The following is a 22,876-nucleotide window of genomic DNA, read 5'->3' as shown; positions in this document are numbered from 1 at the left end:
TCAAATTCTATAGACATATAGGGTCACAACATAATTGGTGTCTATTCAGCTTCTATCTCTTTTATGGATGTCTTGTAGTAGGGTATTCGTACAACGAAAGTTGGCGTTTACTAGTTTTGTGTTATCTGATTAGTTGTCATCACAATTGCATGCTAAGGTTAAGAACAATGACTTTGAATGAAGTATTTAATGAAGTTAGAATCACATGTTTGTCTCATATAAGTAATTCAATCTTAATTCCTTTAGTTAATGTTATTTAGTATAATCTCTTAGTTAAATCAAAACTCAATTTTTCATTGTCCTAGCATTGAACGATAGCCATATCATTGTTGCAAAGGTGCATAATCTTAAGTTAACTAAAAAGAGACTCTGTGCGTACGAATCTGATTTATATCTTATACTACTTGTGAACGCGTATAATTGCGTGTAATTTTAGCGCGTGTTTTCGCCCTAACAAGTTTTTGGCGCCGCTGCTGGGGTCTCGATGTTAATTTTTAGTTTATGTGCTTGACATCAATGGTCGTTAAAGTTCACTGACTCGGACTCTCTTACTTACAAGGTTTACTTAATTCGTGTGTTTCAGGTACTCTAGTTATCATTACAATGGGAGAACTAGTAGAAAATCCGAAAGCTTTGATGGATTATTCTCAACCGAAGATCAATGACATTCAATCTAGCATTGTCCGGCCAGCTATCACAGCTAATACCTTCGAGATCAAGCCTGACATAATTCAGATGGTGCAGAATTCAGTCTAGTTTGGGGGTTCTCCAATGCAAGATCTAAATATGCACATCAGGGATTTCATAGAGATCTACGACACCTTCAGTTTCAATGGTGTGTCTGAGGATGCCGTGAAACTGAGACTGCTTCCATTCTCTCTAAGGGACAAGGCTAAGAGCTGGTTACACTCTCTACCAGATGGTTCGATTGTTACTTGGGAAGATCTTGCTCAAAAGTTTCTCTTTAAATTTTTCCCTATGGAGAAGGCAGCTGTAATAAGAAACGCTCTCACTCAATTTGTGCAGCAATCGGGAGAATCTCTATATGAAGCTCGGGAGCGCTACAAGGAGATGCTTAGGAAGTGTCCTCATCATCGAATGCCTGACTGTATGATCATCAATTGCTTTTATAATGGTTTGGGAGCACATTCAAGACCCATGCTTGATGTAACATCAGGTGGAGCCTTATGGGCTAAGAGCTATAATGAAGCTTAAGAGCTAATTGAACTGATGGCTGCTAATTAATATCAGTATCCAGCTCAGAGATTGCCACAGGGTAAGGTAGCAGGAGTTCTTGAAGTGGATACAGCTATGGCTATCACTGCTCAACTAAAGGCATTGTCTATAAAGATCGATTCTCTGCCTAACTATGGCATTAATCAGATAACCAGTGTTTGTGAGCTGTGTGCAGGTTCGCATGCGATGGAGCAATGCGCTATATCTAGTGAATCATCTCAATTTGTAAGCACCTTTCAGAGATCGCAGCAACCAGTTCCAAACTCTTATCATCCTTACAACTGGAATTATCCTAACTTCAGGTGGAGCAACAATCAGAATGCCATGCAACAGCCGATCCAGCAGTTTGGAAACAAGCAATTCAATCCTCATGGTTTTCAGCATCAATTTGTACCAAGAAAACAACTCCAACTTCAACAACAAACTCATGGTGCAGGTCAATCTTCGAATGAAAAATCTGAATTGGAGGAGTTGAGGCTTATGTTCAAAAACCAGGCTCTTATATGCCAAAGACAGGCCATTTCTATCAAGACTCTGGAGAACCAGAAAGGAAAAATTTCTAACGCCTTATTGATCGACTACTAGGAACACTTTCTAGTCATACAGAAGCCAATCTTGACAAGAGGGAAGTTAACGAATAGGTGATTACCATCACCTTGAGATCCATAAGGGTCACAAGCCCCCAGATTCAGCAAGACGAAGAGTATGAAAACTCTGTCCAAAATGCAGGTGCGTCTACACCCTTTCCAATTCCAGAAAATGAGATTGTAGTTGAAAAGTGGTGTAGAAGGATGCCGTTATGGAATCAAGGAAGAAAACTGTGGAAAACACTCATCCTGAGGGTAATACTGGGGAGAAATAGGTCTATCCTCCACCTCCTTTTCCTAAGAGGTTGCAGAAGTAGAAGTTGTATAAGCAATTTGCTATGTTTCTAGAGGTGTTCAAGAAAATTCATATCAACATACCTTTCACTGAAGCTCTTGAATAAATGCCTAGCTATGCAAAGTCTATGAAAGGTATTCCCTCTCGGAAAGTGAAGCTCGATGACTTAGAGACCGTTGCTCTTACGGAGGAATGGAGTGCAGTTCTGTAACAGAAATTGCCTCTGAAGTTTAAGTGTAACACCCCCAAATCCGGGGTCGGGGATTCGGGTTGTCACGAGTTCCATATCCCTTAACAATCAACCAATTACTGCGTACTGTGACCCCATAATACACACACACACACACCGCAAGTTATAGTCTTAGAGATGAATACCCAAAAAAATAACACAAGTCATTTTATTCCACATAATAAGCCATTACACCTCAAGAAGGTTCTGAATAAATTTACATTTCTTTGCCATTATTACAATTCATATTATACATAAGTCTGGTTTATCAATAGTTGAAAACCTAGCCTATTGGTAGCTCCTACCTCAGCTACGGCGGCATCAACGTTTCCAGAAAACTGCGGAACATTTTCTAACCGCTTGCGAATTGGAAGCTTGGTCCTGTTCATCTTGTCTATCTGATGTTGTGTGATGAAAGAAGAAAGCAAGGGTGAGCAACAAGCCCAACAAAATAATATGTATAATGATTTACAATATATGAGCATTCTCATAGTACTCATGAAAGTCTTGGTCAAGAAGAAATGAACCAAGTTTTATATCTTACCGCGACCAAGTTGCAAAATATTCAGTATATATGTATATATACTTTTCAAAATCTTGGAAGTCCTCTTCCATGCATAATATACACAGAGTTCCAGTTTATAACTGTATAAAATATCGTTGCAAGGTGATCTCAGATATCTAACCTTGTCTCAATGTTTTTCTGAAAATCTTTGTCATGCATAAGATAATCATTTACTAGATATAACTTTAAAAGATGAAGTTACAATATACTCCAATATACTTATATCTTTTCCGAATACTACTTGAACTACCACCGTTCAAGTTATAATTAGTTCATCCCATAGATTAAGCTACTAGACAAAACTTGTATAGAATCAATCTTTAAAATATCATCAAAATAAAATGAAGTTACGAGATACTTCATTTAATGCAAACATCATTTTGAAAGCTTGCCCCTGCCAACACTCAACAATTACCCAACCGTAGCCTTTCTATCGAGGTGCTCTGGGTAGTGTTGCAGAAATATCCAACTGGATGATGAACTCATTACGGGAGTTTGTCGTGCCAGGAAGACCACTTACGATGATCAATCGCACTAGTACAACCCCACCATTTTCTACATGTAGAGGAGAACCTGTCGGATTTACTTGTCAACCGAACACTGGACTCCTAAGGAATGGACCATCTTAGCGGAACTTCCAGGCCATTTGGGCCAATATAATTAGGCTGGGCCGGCGCCACTCGACCACTTACGCCACTCCTAGTTCAGATGAAATCCATGACTCTGAAACGTAAAGCTCGTCCCCACTTTCCCCAAGTAGAAACTTGTTGATACGGCTCCACCAAGAAGTCGTATCTAGTTGGAAAGGAAAACTCACCGATATTTCCCAGGCGATGCCTGTTAATGGATTAACTTGTTCCAAGAATTTTACTTCCCGAGTATTGGGTAAGTAATCAAAAACTCTTTTATCAAGACAGCAACCTTGTTGCGAATATAAAACATACCACAAAGCCGGATCCCTCAGGTTTTGAGCGAGTATTTAAATCCCCTTCTAAAGGAGGATCTTAAATAAAAAAAAATGAGTTTTGGGATCCGCTCTAGCTTTTAAAATCATTTTGAAGACTCGCAAAACATTTTTAAGAATGTTTGGAGTGATGCTGATTTAATAAAATAAATCAGGCCCAATATATTAGAAAATATCTGAATATTATTATTTAAATAATATTCCCATAAAGAATAATCTTTATAAAAATAATTGAAGTAGAAGTTGTAAAACTTATACTTGAAATGAATATTAAATAACCAAAGATATACTTATACGAAAGTACTATCTTTATTTGAATAATCAAAAGTAAGTTTGATTATCGACACATTATTCTTTAATAAAATAAAGAATAATAATTAGTAAATTATCAGAGTCATAAGTTCTCGAATGAATATTCAAATAATAATATTCACAAATAAAATAAACGGAGTCATAAGCCCTCGAATGAATATTCAAAATAATATTCATTAATAAAATAAAGGTATCGAATAAACCTTATTCGAATAATAGTTTTAAAAACTATTCATATATATATATATATATATATATATTATACTCGGGAGCATCGACTCCCGGTTTTAGAAAAATGTTTACCTTCGGGTCCCCTATACTAAGGGTATATGCAAATTGCCGCTTATCTCTAGCATAGGTATTATCAACTGAAACAATAGATATATGTATCAAGAATACGAAACAGGCATGCATATATACCATATCACATGGTACAATATATCGCAAGAATTTGCTAATAACAATCATCCATCTATCACAAGATAATGCATATACAAAAGTATACATCACCACAACAGTATAACGGGTAGAAAACTTGCCTGAGCGACTGGGGGTTACGAATGGCTTGGGACGAGTCTGGTAACCTATAAACAACATATAAGTTGGAATTAAACCAAAGTCACTTATAAACCTATACTTTAACCAATTTGGACTCTAACGCTCGCTTTGCGCTTACTGATTCTCATAAGTCGCTCGAGTACCCTCGGCTCCACCATTTTTAATAAATTAACCATTACGAGTTTTAAGGCGATTCTTTCGCGAGTGCCTTACCAACTGCCTAACACACTTTAAATAAATGTTTCATACTCCAATTAGTCTTTTAGGTCTTTAACCTATGTTTCAAAGTAAGGCGAGGGGTAATGATTCGTTCGCTAAACGCCGTTAATTAAAACGTTCGTTTCTCCTAAACCGTTCATCGGATTCAAACGAACTACATATCAAAACGAAGCTCGTAACATGAACTATCTAATCATGGCAACGGTCAAAACCTAGCAGTGAGTTCACGGGTCCTAATGTTAAGAACAAAAACAGCCTAAAGTAAATCGGACATTACGACGGCTATGTTTACGCGATTACCCAAATTTAAACCACTCCAAATCATCTCACAATCATCTCACAATCAACATCCCAACCCAAACTCCATTCATACTACATCATAACAGACCCAACAACTTCACATTATCAATTTATACTATTCTTAAACATGAATTTAAACTACACTTAAGTTCATTAGTCAACAATCCAAGAACTACCACTCCAAAAACTTTACAAAACCAACTAATCTCTACATTCACAACAAGCAAGCCTCTCATGAATTATAACAACAAAACTAAACCTAATTACTCAAATAAAGTTAGGGTTTGGAGGGGTTATACCTTCCTTGGAGAGTGGAGAATCAATAAGGAAGCTTTAATTAACCACTAGTTATCTTTACTAAGCTTGAATCTTGAAGAAAACATAAGAAAACACAAAGTTAGTTCTTGAAAACACTATTCACCAAGAACTTTGATGAATTGATTAGCTATGTAAATCATGGAATCTTGAGCTTTAACTTATGGCTCATCTAAGTTATGAATTATGGAAGCTAAAGAAACAAACCTCTTGATTTTTGAAGGTGTGTAGCTAGGGTTTTGAAATTTCTTCCTTGGTTTAAGAAGAAAAAGCCGAGAGCTTTTGTTCTTGAAGAAGAGAAGTCAACTTCTAATTTTGATGAAATGAATTGTTTTGGCTTGGTTGATTGCTTTTGATTTGTTTTGTTACCTTTTTACCATGGTAATTTTTGTGTGGTTCTAATTCAATCAACAACACACTTTGCTTGGTCATGCTTATGTCACCACGTGATGTCACCCTCCCTCCTTTGTCCTCTTCTCATTGGTTTCATGACATCACCCCCACTAATCTCTTTGATTAGCTTCTAATTACTTGGCTAATGACCGCTGATCTGTTATACGGTTCGCTTAACTTTCATTTTCGTTTATCGTTTGAGGGATCATACCAGGGATCTTATTACTTGGGTTCCCTTAACCTTTCTCAATACATTATATTCCTTTTATGATCCTCTCTTACAATCCTTGAATTTAAATCCTTTTTATCCTGTTACCTTATACTCAATTCTTTCGATATCTGGTGGATTTTCGGGAAAAATCAAAGTGTTCGGATTTGGATTCTGACGATCTTTACATACACTTATATACCACATAGAGTACTAATAATATCCCAGAAGATCAATAAAAGAACCCCTTCATAGTGTGGCATGAAAAGTTTTCTTAATCAGCATAATCAGCAAAACACTATTCATAAGGGTTTTAAAAATTCCAAAAATTGGGGTTATTACAGTCTCCCCTCCTTAAAAGGATTCCGTCCCGGAATCAGATAGAAAATGAGTAGGGATACTTTCTTAGAATTGCACTTTCTAACTCTTACATAATTTTCCCACATTGTGGTTCTACCATCAAACTCTGACTAGTTTGATAACTCTTCTCCTAAGCATTTGTCCATTTTTGATCTATAACCCTTCCTGGTTGCTCCATGTAGGTTACGTCTGGTTGCATGTCTATGCGCTCATATGCCCCTATTTATCTGGCATCCGAATTACACTTCCTTATCATTGATACGAGGAACACGTTATGAACTTGCTACATGTTCGGGGGTAGGGCTAGCTCATATGCTAACTTCCCAATACGTCTTAATACCACAAAGGGTCCAACAATTCATAGGCTTAGCTTTCCTTTCTTTTTGAACCTCATCAATCCTTTCCAAGGGATACCTTTAACATTACTAGGTCCCCAATTTCCTATTATTTGTCCTTTTGTGTCGAATCAACATACTTTTTATGTCCATCTTGGGCTACTACCAGCCATCCTCTGATTAAATCTATTATATCCTTGGTCCTTTGAATCACTGCTGGTCCGAGCATCTTGCGCTCTATTACTTCATCCTAACATAAGGGAGATCGACATTGTCTTCCCTCAAAGATCTCATAAGATGACATCTCGATACCTGACATATGATCTATTATCGTGAGAAAACTCATCCGCGTTAAGTGATCATTCCAAATTCTTCCAAGTCTATTGCACAGACTCTTATTATAGCTTTTAGCATTAGAGCTTTTGCTTCTCAATACCCATTCATTTCCAGTTCGTAATCGCTACTACCTTCCGTTCCTAATATTATACTGGTTACACCTTTGCTCGTTAGCATTCTAAAACCTTTTAATAATCGCGTCAACCTTAGTATCACGAACGCGTTAGAATCGGAATACCACCATACTTGGTATCACTTCCTCTCTAGCTGCCTCTATCTTCGAAGACTTGGTCCTCCATATAGAAGTAAAAGAATTTATTGAGAGATCACTATGATCATGAACACTTGTTACATTGCATAGTTTGTACAGAAGGTGGCCAGCCTTTAGTACTTGACAAGCAATTAAATAACATGTGGTATCCTACTAGGCTTCTATCACACAGATAGATAGTCATTCAGCAATACCTCCCCTTCTGGAAGGGTTGTTCTTCTCAGCTTATACAAAATGAAAAGGAGAGAAAAGAATGAATTGAAGAGAATTGTATATATATAAATTATGCTGCCACAAAATATCTGGCTTGGAATTTACCTCTGAACTATAGAGGTTTGTCATAGGAGAACAAAACATATACGTATATATATCAACATCAGGTATTCGCTATTCCATCCATCATTCTATGGACCTATGCTCTTCCTCGAGCTTATACACAATCACCTTTGAAACTCCCTCGATATCGAAACTCGAATCTGGGACCTCATTCTAGACATCATCGTTACTAGAATTCTATGCTTGCACCGCAACCTTCCTCGTATAGTAATACGACTCTTTATTGATAAGAAGGAATAAGTATTCAATAGGTAGATAATCTACTTAATTAGTCTATCAATGCTAACTTATACACCACCACGACCCGATTAGTGGTACTTAATCTCAACATCCATTCCAATATAACTCTCATGGTTGTAATCGACTCATTACTCGCAGAATCATTGCTGCACTACTAGGGTCCACCATTGACCTACTATAATCATTCATTTTCCATAAAGTCTTAATAGCTAACTATACGGAGTGCATGCATCTCGAAGGTTCATTTAGTCATTTCGTCACATTTCTGTAGCATGGTCCTAGCTTATCTCAAGATAGTACCTTCTAAGATAGATAGCCCGCTCATGGCGATTATACGAATTAAACCTTTACCAAACTACTATTACAGTTGGGTATTGCACAATCATCAGAAGGAATGTCAATCTTCCAACCCATAATACAACCTTTACGGCTTCAACCATTATCACTGTATTCCTCTGGTACGAGCGCCTATAATTGCTCTCTTATACTTAAAGTGTCGGCCACCTCTTTGGCCTTTCCTGATAGTAAAATTTCCTTACAATTAATGTCGTTTGAACGATCTCCAACTAAATTTTCTACCTCATTTCCAATCACTGCTTGTGTGAAGATGTTTTACTTAAAATCTGATGAGTAAAAAACAAATACCACCATTTTTTTTCCATAAGTTATTGCCTCAGTCTTTAGAGGTTAATCATTGTCACGACTGACTCTCGATCATACTTAGGACGTCTCTTATCTTGGGTCCTTCTTGTTTTCACCATTCTTGACCTTTGTTGTGTTCAATCTATACTTTCTCATGGTTTAACATGTGCCCCACTTGGCATTATTATAATTATGTCATATTTCCTTTATCAACATTTCCATTCTTGAGAATTTTGAATATTACCTTTCTCCTTGTAAAACCTCTAAGGTTATCCTTGAATCATTCCTCCTGTATTCCCTAGATACAGGGCATATCAAGATACCATTTATTAATACCAGAATCATTGTCTATATAATTCTGAAAATTTCTCCACTGATTCTTAAAGGTTGTTATTACCTTAATCCTTTCCAATTCATACTGTCAAAACTCATACTATCCCTATTAAGGGTGAAATGCCAACCTTTATGCATTCCCCTAGGATTTGTTTTAAGTTACCGATGTTCTATCCTTAATTCCACCTTTAAAAAGGTACATACATCCTTCCATGGATAAATCAAGTCATATATTCCTGATAAGGGTGTCTTATTCAATCATTTCCACCTCGATAGTATATGCCTAATTTCACAATAACATCTGTATTCAAAATGAGGTCAATCAATATGGCCTCCAAAAGATAATAGCGGTTATCCGCTTTTCTTGCCTAATTTGGTAACGATAACAAGGATGTCCTGGAAGATATTGGTCGGGTTCAACGTGAACTTCTTTTTAATAATTCCTTATTTACTTTTGTTGTTTATCTCAATAGTCACCTCAATACTGGGATATCTCTCATTCCTGGAGTCTCCCTTCCTTGGTATCAAGCCACCGGTCTTACACTTCACTTTCTTGAAGGTCACTTCCTTCATCCAATTTTCCTAATTTCTTACTTCCTTGTCTCCTCAGTCTATCCGCGTCTCATTATTTATCCTTCGAACTATCTCAAGGTTTCCTTGAATCCTCCCAACTTGCAGGGGATAAAATATATGTATCTCTTATTCCTTCAATCATCAACTTTAGCTCATAGTGAATCATCCTCATCCTGACGATCACATACTTTTCTATTTCTATTACTATGATTCTTTAGGGTTTCCTCATACCCAATTCCCTTATCATTCCTCAAACTCTATTGCCTTTATATTCCTTTCCACTTCAGTTTCTTTTTATTTTTCTTTCTCTTACAATCATTTCATGAACCCACTAATTATTTACTTCAAACATCACGTCGTTCTGGGATTCTTGTCCTCCGAACGAATCTTTACAACTTTTACAATCTTAGATTCATAATTCATCATACTCGTCTGCCTTTGTTCTGGCTCTAAAGCTTTTACACTATCTCCATAACCTTGGAAATTAATTTCCCGAAAACAATTGACTGAACTTTAATCAGTTTATTATAATCTCTTGCTCCGTTCCTTCTTTGGCCTTTCACCAGCGGGTGGCCTTTCTCTTAGGAGGGTAAGTGACAAAAATAGTCTTTTGTGATTCGTCAATCATTTAGAATCTTAAATGATTCCTGTATTTCCTTTAGCCAGGCTCTTGCCTCGACTGGGTCAACCTGTTCCTTGGAACTCTGAGAGCTTAGCGACTTAAAGGTCATGAAAGAATTTCCTACCGCATTGTTTCCTCAAGGTGGTGGTTGGGGATAATAGTCTAAGTTCTTTTTAGACAGGTCCATGAATTGTCGTATAGGAATACCGTCTCGGGTCTCCTTTCCTTACTCAACTTTCTGTTTCCTTAGTATGAAATATTTCATCCTTCTCCCATACTTGGGGTTATCTTATACGTTAAAATCCTCATTTTCCACTCCATTATGTTATGGGTTCCTTCTATCTTGATGGCGACCTCCCTGACTATCAAGTTCAGGGTTCGCTCTAAATCTTATTTCTCAAACTAGCTTTCATCTAAGATTTCATCTTTAAGCTCTTGAACATTTGGAACCCAAATTATGTAGAAATACCTCATTATTCCCTTATCATCTTTCTCGGTATTAATCTTTTATCTAATTGTTGGCTCTCTGCCTTCATTCATCACTTTTTCTGGCACAATATGTTCTTTTCCGATAATTCGGACTGTATTGCAATCTCAAACATCTTTTCGGTACCGGCTCCGGTTACCTTCACTTCTATTTCCATTTTCTCAAAATCTCTCATAAACTCTCCCAAAGATATTATCATCTTGAGTTTCTCCTTTTTACTAAGGGCATCAGCCACCACATTGGCTTTCCCCGAATGATAAAGAATCTCCCAATCAATATTCTTGATTAGCTCTAACCTCCTCCTCTGGCGTATGTTGAGCTCTTTCTACGTGAAAATGCACTAGAGCACTTATGGCTTAGGTAAATCTCGCACTTCTCTCCATACAAGTAGTGCCTCCAATCTTTAGGGCAAAACTATTGCCACGAGCCCAAGCTCATGGGTGAGAATATCAAATTTTTATATTCCCTTAATTGTCTTGACGCGTACGCGATTACCCTGTTGTGCTATATAAGAAGCACCCTAATTCCTTATGCGAAGCATCACTACACATCACAAAATCTCCTTTTACATCCGGCAATGCCATCATAGGGGCCGCCACCAATCTTTGCTTCAGTTCTTAAAAGCTGTTCTCGCATCTCTCTGTCCATTAGAACTTCTCAGTCTTACGAGTAAGTCGCGTTAAAGGGGCTACCATCTTTACAAACTTGAACGAACCTCTGGTAGTGACCGTCCAATCCTAACTTTGGTAGTTGCCCTAACCATGGTCATCAATTCCTCACTGGTCCTTTATTCATTCTTGTGAGGATCCTTCACAGGATCCTTCTCAGCGATAATCCCTTCTAGGACAACAGCCTCAACCGCTACATCCTCAATATGAACATCATCCGGTCCCGTGTTAGGACGCTCTATCAGATCCACAATCTGATCTCCAATAACTAATAAAACATCATCGTGTTGTTGCTCCTCAACCTCAGGGTTCGGAGTCCCGCTACCATATACGATAACGAACTATACTTCTATCACGATATTTATAAGGGTTCCCATAAGGGTTTTAACTGTCAGTACTGAAAGGAATATGTCCTAAGTCCAATCATGTATTAGAATTTAGGAATAACTTTTTATGTAATCTGTTTTGATTTCATTGATATTAATAAAAGACTTGCTTTATTTTTCTTACGGGCTTTATCTATTTAACTGTTTAAATAAGATATACCATAGTTTAGAGTAAAGCTTTTTATGGATTATGATGAGATCATAATAGTGAGACCTAAAAGATGATAATTCTAAACTTAAATAGTTCCTGGTCGTAGGATTACTAACTAGTAATTAATAATCCGTAAAGATCGGTACATACTATGCTTGCTTCATTATGAAGGATGTCTGTTCTCATAGACATTTGTGTGGTGACACTATAGCTAGTATGTAGGTGCTTATTAAAGAATAAGTTCACTAAACATGACTCGCACAGCTGAACAACTGATGGAGTTCACTCACGTGTCAGCAGTTGTTCACATAGTGATAGTTGTACAAGTATCCTTAGACTTGAGGTCATCATAGTCATCTTGTGTACACTGAACTATGCTTTGGTTTAGTTCTTAGTCTCCAGGGACAATTATTAGGGCTCTACTGGGTATAGGAATTTGTACACGAAGATAGTGTATGATCAATAAAGGATCTACCCCTTCCAGTGAAGGAAGAGAATGTTCAAGGCTGATCCACTTATGCTAGTTCAGGAATCTCTGGCCAGAGTGAATGAAATTAGAAAGGAGTTTCTAATTTGCATAGAACTACGCATAGTAAATGGTAAGCAAGTGATTGAATTAGATAGGCTTGACACGAGATCCATGCTTTGTATTTAATCGGGACATTGTAGGGTAGAAGGAGTTTATTGTATGGTAACTATTCACTGAATAGGTTCTAGGTATTCTAAGCAGTGAATTTATATTATCCGGATAGTCACGATATGCTGAGAAGTATCCCTCACGATGTAGAATAAATGTGATTAATTAATTAATCATATTTAATAAATTAGAGAATTTATATAAATAATGATAAAATAGTTTTATTATTATTTATTTCTACTACCGGCTTAATATTGAACCTACAGGGTCACACCATAAAAATAGAATGATTTAATGGTGGAGGAATTAATTAATAATGGCTAATAATTATTTATGAAATAAATAATTAATTGGCAAATTTAATAATTGATTAAATGAGATTTAATTGATTATAAATTAATTAAGAAAAGTTCTTAAGATTATTAATTAAGGATTTAATTTTTGGAAATTAAATCAAGAGAGAGAATTATTTCTAAAGTGTTTAGAAAAAGGATTAATAATTAAAAGGTATTTTAATTATTAATGAGAATAATAAATGGGATAATAATAATAATATTTATGGGAAAATTTCAGCTAAAAATTTTGCCTATAAATATACTATTATAAACCCTATTTTGATTCTTGACCAAAAACCCAAAAGTTTTTAGAAAACCAAATTCTCTCCACCTCCTCCTCCTCCTTAGCATCGTTTTCTTGGTGGATACCGGTGGAGTGCTTCACGTTTGAGGAGCAGCTGCTAAGGATCTCCGATCGTTGCTTTTGGATCGCTATTAAAGGTTAGTAATCGATCCCTACGTTTTTACCATGATTTATATGCTTTTATTTGGATTTTATGTGTGTAAAAAGTGTTTTACCATGCCTCCGCTGCGATTAAAATCCAACAAGTACTACGTTAGGTAGTCCGACTATAAACTTGGCAAGAGTTCTTATTATCTTAGTGAACTTATTATCTTAACGTCACATCATCTCTGAGGTTTATCACGCTTCGGTCTGATACCATTTCTGTAACACCCCCAAATCTGGGGTCGGGGATTCGGGTTGTCACGAGTTCCATATCCCTTAACAACACTTATTCTTAACAATCAACCAATTGCTGCGTACTATGACCCCACAATATACACACACACACCGCAAGTTATAGTCTCAGAGATGAATACCCAAAAAAATAACATAAGTCATTTTATTCCACATAATAAGCCATTACACCTCAAGAAGGTTCAGAATAAATTTACATTTCTTTGCCATTATTACAATTCATATTATACATAAGTCTGGTTTATTAATAGTTGAAAACCTAGCCTATTGGTAGCTCCTACCTCAGCTATGGCGGCATCAACGCTTCCAGAAAACTGCGGAACATTTTCTAACCGCTTGCGAATTGGAAGCTTGGTCATGTTCATCTTGTCTATCTGATGTTGTGTGATGAAAGAAGAAAGCAAGGGTGAGCAACAAGCCCACCAAAATAATATGTATAATGATTTACAATATATGAGCATTCTCATAGTACTCATGAAAGTCTTGGTCAAGAAGAAATGAACCAAGTTTGATATCTTACCGCGACCAAGTCGCAAAATATTCAGTATATATGTATATATACTTTTCAAAATCTTGGAAGTCCTCTTCCATGCATAATATACACAGAGTTCCAGTTTATAACTGTATAAAATATCGTTGCAAGGTGATCTCATATATCTAACCTTGTCTCAACGTTTTTCTTAAAATCTTTGTCATGCATAAGATAATCATTTACTAGATATAAGTTTAAAAGATGAAGTTACAAGATACTCCAATATACTTATATCTTTTCCGAATACTACTCGAACTACCACCGTTCAAGTTATAATTAGTTCATCTCATAGATTAAGCTACAAGACAAAACTTGTATAGAATCAATCTTTAAAATATCATCAAAATAAAATGAAGTTACGAGATACTTCATTTGATGCAAACATCATTTTGAAAGCTTGCCCCTGCCAACACTCAACAATCGCCCAACCGTAGCCTTTCTATCGAGGTGCTCTGGGTAGTGTTGCAGAAATTTCCAACTGGATGATGAACTCATTACGGGAGTTTGTCGCGCCAAGAAGACCACTTACGATGATCAGTCGCACTAGTACAACCCTACCATTTTCTACAGGTAGAGGAGAACCTGTCGGATTTACTTGTCAACCGAACACTGGACTCCTAAGGAATGGACCGTCTTAGCGAAACTTCCAGGCCATTTGGGCCAATATAATTAGGCTGGGCCGGCGCCACTCGACCACTTACGCCACTCCTAGTTCAGATGAAATCCATGACTCTGAAACGTAAAGCTCGTCCCCACTTTCCCCAAGTAGAAACTTGTTGATACGGCTCCACCAAGAAGTCGTATCTAGTTGGAAAGGAAAACTCACCGATATTTCCCAGGCGATGCCTGTTAATGGATTAACTTGTTCCAAGAATTTTACTTCCCGAGTATTGGGTAAGTAATCAAAAACTCTTTTATCAAGACAGCAACCTTGTTGCGAATATAAAACATACCACAGAGCCGGATCCCTCAGGTTTTGAGCGAGTATTTAAATCCCCTTCGAAAGGAGGATCTTAAATAAAAACTATTCATATATATATATATATATATATATATATTATACTCGAGAGCATCGACTCCCGGTTTTAGAAAAATGTTTACCTTTGGGTCCCCTATACTAAGGGTATATGCAAATTACCGCTTATCTCTAGCATAGGTATTATCAACTGAAACAACAGATATATGTATCAAGAATACGAAACAGGCATGCATATATACCATATCAGATGCTACAATATATCGCAAGAATTTGCTAATAACAATCATGCATCAATCACAAAATAATGCATATACAAAAGTATACATCACCACAACAGTATAACGGGTAGAAAACTTGCCTGAGCGACTGGGGGTTACAAATGGCTTGGGACGAGTCTGGTAACCTATAAACAACATATAAGTTGGAATTAATCCAAAGTCACTTATAGACCTATACTTTAACCAATTTAGACTCTAACGCTCGCTTTGCGCTTACTGATTCTCTTAAGTCGCTCGAGTACCCTCGGCTCCACCATTTTTAATATATTAACCATTACGATTTTTAAGGCGATTCTTTCACGAGTGCCTTACCAACTGCCTAACACACTTTACATAAATGTTTCATACTCCAATTAGTCCTTTTAGGTCTTTAACCTATGTTTCAAAGTAAGGCGAGGGGTAATGATTCGTTCGCGAAACGCCGTTACTTAAAACGGTCGTTTCTCCTAAACCGTTTATCGGATTGAAACGAACTACATATCAAAATGAAGCTCGTAACATTAAATATCTAATCATGGCAATGGTCAAAACCTAGCAGTGAGTTCACGGGTCCTAATGTTAAGAACAAAAACAGCCTAAAGTAAATCAGACATTACGACGACTATATTTACGCGATTACCCAAATTAAAACCACTCCAAATCATCTCACAATCAACATCCCAACCAAAACTCCATTCATACTAAATCATAACAGCCCCAACAACTTCACATTATCAATTTATACTATTCTTAAACATGAATTTAAACTACACTTAAATTCATTAATCAACAATCCAAGAACTACCACTCCAAAAACTTTACAAAACCAACTAATCTCTACATACACAACAAGCAAGCCTCTCATGAATTATAACAACAAAACTAAACCTAATTACTCAAATAAAGTTAGGGTTTGGAGGGGTTATACCTTCCTTGGAGAGTGGAGAATCAATAAGGAAGCTTTAATTAACCACTAGTTATCTTTACTAAGCTTGAATCTTGAAGAAAACATAAGAAATTACAAAGTTAGTTCTTGAAAACACTATTCACCAAGAACTTTGCTGAATTGATTAGCTATGTAAATCATGGAATCTTGAGCTTTAACTTATGGCTCATCTAAGTTATGAATTATGGAAGCTAAAGAAACAAACCTCTTGATTTTTGAAGGTGTGTAGCTAGGGTTTTGAAATTTCTTCCTTGGTTTAAGAAGAAAAAGCCGAGAGCTTTTGTTCTTGAAGAAGAGAAGTCAACTTCTAATTTTGATGAAATGAATTGTTTTGGCTTGGTTGATTGCTTTTGATTTGTTTTGTTACCTTTTTACCATGGTAATTTTTGTGTGGTTCTAATTCAACCAACAACACACTTTGCTTGGTCATGCTTATGTCACCACGTGATGTCACCCTCCCTCCTTTTTCCTCTTCTCATTGGTTTGATGACATCACCCCCACTAATCTCTTTGATTAGCTTCTAATTACTTGGCTAATGACCGTTGATCTGTTATACGGTTCGCTTAACTTTCGTTTTTGTTTATCGTTTGAGGGATCATACCCGGGATCTTATTACTTGGGTTCCCTTAACCTTTCTTAATACATTATATTCCTTTTATGATCCTCTCTTACAATCCTTGAATTTAAATCCTTTTTATCCTGTTACCTTATACTCAATTCTTTCGATATCTGGTGGATTTTCGGGAAAAATCAAAGTGTTCGGATTTGGATTCTGACGATCTTTACATACACTTATATACTACATAGAGTACTAATAATATCCCAGAAGATCAATAAAAGAACACCTTCATAGTGTGGCATGAAAAGTTTTCTTAATCAGCATAATCAGCAAAACACTATTCATAAGGGTTTCAAAAATTCCAAAAATTGGGGTTATTACATTAAGGATCTTGGAAGCTTCACGATTCCTTGCACTATTGGAAACTTGTCTTTCGACAAATGCTTGTGTGATTTGGGAGCTAGCATCAATCTGATGCCCTTGTCCATCTTCAAGAAGCTTGGTCTACCTGATCTGAAACCGACATACATGTCATTGCAACTAGTTGACCGATCCATCAGTTATCCACGAGGTATAGTGGAGGATGTCTTGGTCAAGGTGGATAAACTCATTTTCCCTACTGATTTTGTAATTCTGGATTTCGAGGAAGATAAGAAGATTCCCATCATCATGGGAAGACCATTCTTGGCTATAGGATGAACTATGATTGATGTGCAAAAAGGAGAGCTTACGATGAAGGTTCAAGATCAGAAGGTCACTTTTAATGTGTTTACGGCAATAAAGTTACCCACAGATAAAGAGTAGTGCTTCAAAGTAGAGTGGGTTAACTCTGTTGTGAATTCGAAACTTGAGCAATTGTCAAAGTCAGATACCTTAGAGAGATCCTTCATAGGGGAAGTAGTTATGGAAGATGAAGAAGGAGCAGAACAACTGCAGGTTTTGAATTCACCTCCGTGGAAGAGGAAATTAGATATGCCATTCGATTCTCTTGGGTTAGCAGAGCTGAAAATTTCTCAGGAGCGTCTCGAGCCGTCTATTGAAGAAGCTCCCACACTTGAGATCAACCTATTTCCAGATCACTTGAGTTATGCATTCTTAGGTGCACCCCCTGACAAGGGGTTGGAATATATCTATGATAATCTAAAGGGTGACCGGCCGGTTTCTCCCGTGCTTATAGGTGGTTCCTCTCGTGCACCATAGACAGTTGATAGGTTTTGTCTTGGTGAGGTGCAGTATAGAAGTTGATTCGGCGTGTTGAGGCCATGCATGACATCCACAGACATTTTTCTAAAAAATTAACACTCGTTCTCGGTACTGTTTTCCCAGACACTGGTGTCGAGGTTGATTGGCTACCTGATCCTCCACCCGAGAAGGGTAATCCTCCCGCTAACTAGGTATGCCTGAAATCCTTATTATTACCTTCAATGAGGACATTGAAAATTTTAAGTTTGGGGGTGATAATGTAAGGATTAGTTTGTGTGTGTCCATATATATTCATTTAGATTCATGTTGCATGTTTAGTTGTATTTCATTCATATTTTTGCGTGATTGTTCAGATAGGACATATTTGTTTGTATTATTATGTGAGTTTATATAGTTGCATTTGCATGCATTTAACATGATCCCTTAGGTTGAGCTGTTTCCAATTGATAAGTTGATGTTAATTTGTGTGTGGTGATGACGAATAAAGGGTTGTTTAAGTCTAATGAATTGATTTGCATGCCAGAAAAAAAATTCACAAGTCTTATAGGATTGATTTTGAGCTAGATGATGATTATATTTATTTATTTGTTGAGATTTAATCACTTATTTATATCTAGAATTTTTGGTATTCTCTTAATGGCAAAAGAACACTGAATTTTAAACTGGAGAAAAACTTGGATTTCATTGCTAGTTCTATAGACATATAGGGTCTCAATATAATTGGTGTCTATTCAGATTCTATCTCTTTTATGAATGTCTTGTAGTAGGGTATTTGTATAACGAAAGTTGGCGTTTACTAGTTTCGTGTTATCTGATTAGTTGTTATCACCATTGCATGCTATGGTTAAGAATAATGACTTTGAATGAAGGATTTAATGAAGTTAGAATCCCATGTTTGTCTCATATAAGTAATTCAATCTTAATTCCTTTAGTTAATGTTATTTAGTATAATCTCTTAGTTAAATCAAAACTCAAGTTGTTATTGTCCTAGCATTGAGCGATAGCCATACCATTGTTGCATAAGTGCATAATCTTAAGTTAACTAAAAAGAGACCTCGTGGGTACGAATCTGATTTATATCTTATACTACTTATGAATGCGTATACTTGCGTATAATTTTAGCGCGTGTTTTTGCCCTAACATATGTTGGTTATTTTGAGATAGTAAGATATAAAGGGAATATTGTGCGTGAATTGCCTTTACCGTCACATGCTACGCATGTTCATAGGGTGTTTATGTATGTTTACACTCAAAAAGAGTAATCTAGTTTCATTATATATATGATGGAAATTCAAGTTGGGTTGTATGAACAAATGATTGAATATTATGTCAACAAGAGGTTGTTGGGTAATAATTTGATGTTGTGAGTTAAAATTTAAGAAGGAATTGTAAGGTTGAGAGGTCAACCTGAGAATTTGGAAGTGAGATACTTGAAAGGTATTGTTACATATTTCTTAGCGTGATTCTGAGGATAGAATCCTATTAAGGGGGAAGGATGTAAGAACCGGGAAATTACGATTGTTTTGTGTTATATTAAATGAGTATTATGTGATTTATGATATTATAAATTATGATTGATCAGAAAATGCTAGTTGTTAGGTGCTATATATATGTAGTATGATTCGGGATATTTTTCGACTATCTTATTACGTGTTAAATAGGTTTATATTGAATATTATGTTATCGAGAATCAATTTTAATAGCTGTTATTGCGTGTAGGGCGCTTGACCTTATTTTGCTTAATACATACTTACCATATTGATTTTCGGAACATCTACTTAATTTAGAAAATGTTTCGATTCGAGAAAAATGAAATTACTAGACCCCTACCAATACATCAAAGCCCACAAAAATCGTATTTTTATTTTTATAAAATTTTAGGACTGTCATATTTTTTATCTTGATATGTTTGGAGGATAAAATCCATCAAATATTCAGTATTTTTGTATTTTTGGATTATTCGTAATTTATGGAAAATTTTGACATAATTTTTGTATTTATTGGATTAAAAAATATCCCCCATTAATTATTATTTTTGGGCTAAACATTTTTATTAAATGATATAATTATGCCCTAAATAATTTTGGGAGTATTATTTTTGTAGTTATAAGTATAATTTATTTAATATTTAATTATATAAAAATCAGAATATATATATATATCAAAAAATTCTCTCAAATTAGGGTTAGGGTTTCAAGAATAGTTCTTAGAATCAAACCATGATTTTGCAGTGATATGGAAAGCAAATCGTGTCATGTTTGTAATCAATCTGATGCTCTTGACAAGCCCTATCTGATTTTTCCAACAAAACGTTTCCCATGTTGGTAAATTTTAATTTTGATATTTAAGGTTTATATACGAATTTGGGGGTTTTTGATTTAGTGATTGTTGATTGTTTTTTATGATATGAATGTTAGTGTTTGTGTCCTAGAGACAACACTATGATGTTTTAGTTTAAGACATTAGGATTATTAATATTTATGTTCTATCAATTATTCTCTTTATAATTTATTAATTCTTAATTTACTGCGATATAAATGTTAGATTAATAAATCTCCTTAGAATATGATATGCAATTCTATATCTCTAAATACGTGACTTAGAAATGAGATTATGAGAATAGTATCAATATTCCTAAAGGTCCCTAGTTGAGTATTATTATTAAGGGACAATAATAATGCATTAAGACTGGTGTATTTGTTGACTGATGACCACATCTCATTGATCATAGGTATAGTGATACTAAAGTAAAAAACACAGGCAGATGTATATGTCCATGGTGCTGGACAGACCCAATGTGAGATTCTACATGTCAGTTGTGTCATAAGTAATTCTCACAGTGATAATGATGTAATGGTCCTTAGACCTGAATTCATTATATTTCTATACGAGAATTAATATACATTGATTTTATTAAAAGTTATCCTTGACCGGGTAATGATCTACGAATTTAATATATGTTTTTCGCATGGATCCTGCGGTGGGTTTCGAAAATTTTATTTATTTACATTTTTAATTACTGTTTCCGTTGTGTTTATGTGCTCGAAACCCAACAATGAATATGTCCTCGTGATTATTAGAATCGTTTTGTGTATAAATCATGATTATTTTAGTTCAGAATAATATAAATTGAGTTTTTGATTTTTTCCATTTTTAAATTCAATTTTCTGGGTTATGTATGAATAGGTTGTTAGTCAGGATTGTGTTGATAGATTGTACGCATTCAGGGCTTTAATTTAAGCTATTTATTGAGCATTGGCTAAGTCGAGAATAAGGATATGTCTAACAATCAGGATATGATCAACCGTCATGATATGATTATCCGTTTGAAGCTTCATTATCATCCGTTGACAATCTATTCAGTCATCTGTTTATACTCACATATGAATATATGTCGAAGCTATAACATATATCCATTGATCAGATTATCTGTCGATAATGGCTTGGATGACAAGTCAGTGACAAGTCAGAGCTATGAGATAAATCAGAATGTGCTGATTTATAAGATCGTAGTTGATTTAGATATGTATAGAAAGTAAAACAATTATACTATAACATATCTTGTAATTGATAGAGATTGATTGTAGCTGTGTAGTATATAAACACATAATAGGTTATCATATTGTGTGTGATAAGTGGAACTCGAGTATTCGTATAACCTAGAAGCTCTTAATAATATCGTTCTTAAGAGAGTTTTGTAACATTTTATTAAAGATCAATATAAACTGTTATTTGATTCATCTGTGCTTACTTTACTTCCGTAATACATCGATTTGTGTATTAATTGTATCCAATCCCCTTTAAACAATTACTTTACTGGGCAACGAGTGGTATCAGAGCGGTCAAATTAACTGGTAATTTAAAAAGGTCAAGATGTCTGGAAGTAAGTATGAAAGCATGAAAATTCCATTGCTGAAGAAAGTTGATCACTCTATATGGAGAGTAAAGATGTGGATGTTCCTGGAAGCTATTGCTGATACATACGTTGATATTATCAAAACAGGACCTCCATATCCTATGAAAACTGTGGCTATGACCCCAAATGTTCCTGAATACTATGTCAGGAAATAAAAATCAAAGTGGTAAGATCTTGATAAGGCTTCAATGCTTAAGGATGTAAAAGTCAGTAATATTCTACACAATAGTTTGGATAATATGATGTCCAACCGGGTGATTGCCTGCAAGACTGCAAAAGAGATATGGGATGCCTTGGAGACACAGTGCCAAGGTACAATGGCAATAAAGAAGAATAGAAGAGTTGTTCTTATGCAAGAATATGAGCAATTTGATGCCAAGGCTGATGAGTCAATTACTGACATGTATGATAGATTTCTGACATTGCTGAATGATCTATCATTGGTTGGAAAGGAGTATGATAGAGAAGAATCAAACACCAATTTTCTAAGAGCTCTTCTAGAAGATTGGGATACTCAAGCCTCAATAATTAAGAATAAATATGATCTTGATTTACCGAATCTGGATGAAGTTTATGGGATGCTGAAAACCTGTTGTGAATATGTTGTGAACTTAATGATTTTATTAACAAAACACCTTAGTAGATTCAACTTAGTGTATTTTGTAGCACTCGGCAGATAAGCAAATATAGTCCCGACGGATGACTCAATATAGTCCCGACGGATGATGTTTTGACATCCATCGAGTGAGTAGCTTATGTAACAATAAGTCATGTAGCATATTTCTGCAAACACCTTTGTATAGATTCTGTAGTGGCATATAAGTCATGTTGACTTTAATTAGATATGCAGAATAGGTTGATTAATTGTACATAGATGATGTTTTGTAATT

The 22,876-nt window shown here is 35.6% G+C and overlaps 1 non-coding gene across 1 annotated transcript; it reads right to left on the bottom strand.

The window, feature by feature from the left end:
• Window positions 1-993: 993 nt before the first annotated feature.
• On the bottom strand, window positions 994-1,100 carry LOC141662391 (small nucleolar RNA R71). Its single transcript, XR_012550510.1, has one exon. It is a non-coding gene; the product is annotated as a small nucleolar RNA R71 (small nucleolar RNA).
• Between the last annotated feature and the right edge of the window lie 21,776 nt (window positions 1,101-22,876).

The sequence above is a fragment of the Apium graveolens genome, chromosome 5 (assembly GCF_009905375.1).
Source record: "Apium graveolens cultivar Ventura chromosome 5, ASM990537v1, whole genome shotgun sequence".
Taxonomy (NCBI): domain Eukaryota; kingdom Viridiplantae; phylum Streptophyta; class Magnoliopsida; order Apiales; family Apiaceae; genus Apium; species Apium graveolens.
Note: the sequence above shows the minus strand (reverse complement) of the source record. Positions and strands in the feature narration are given on the sequence as shown.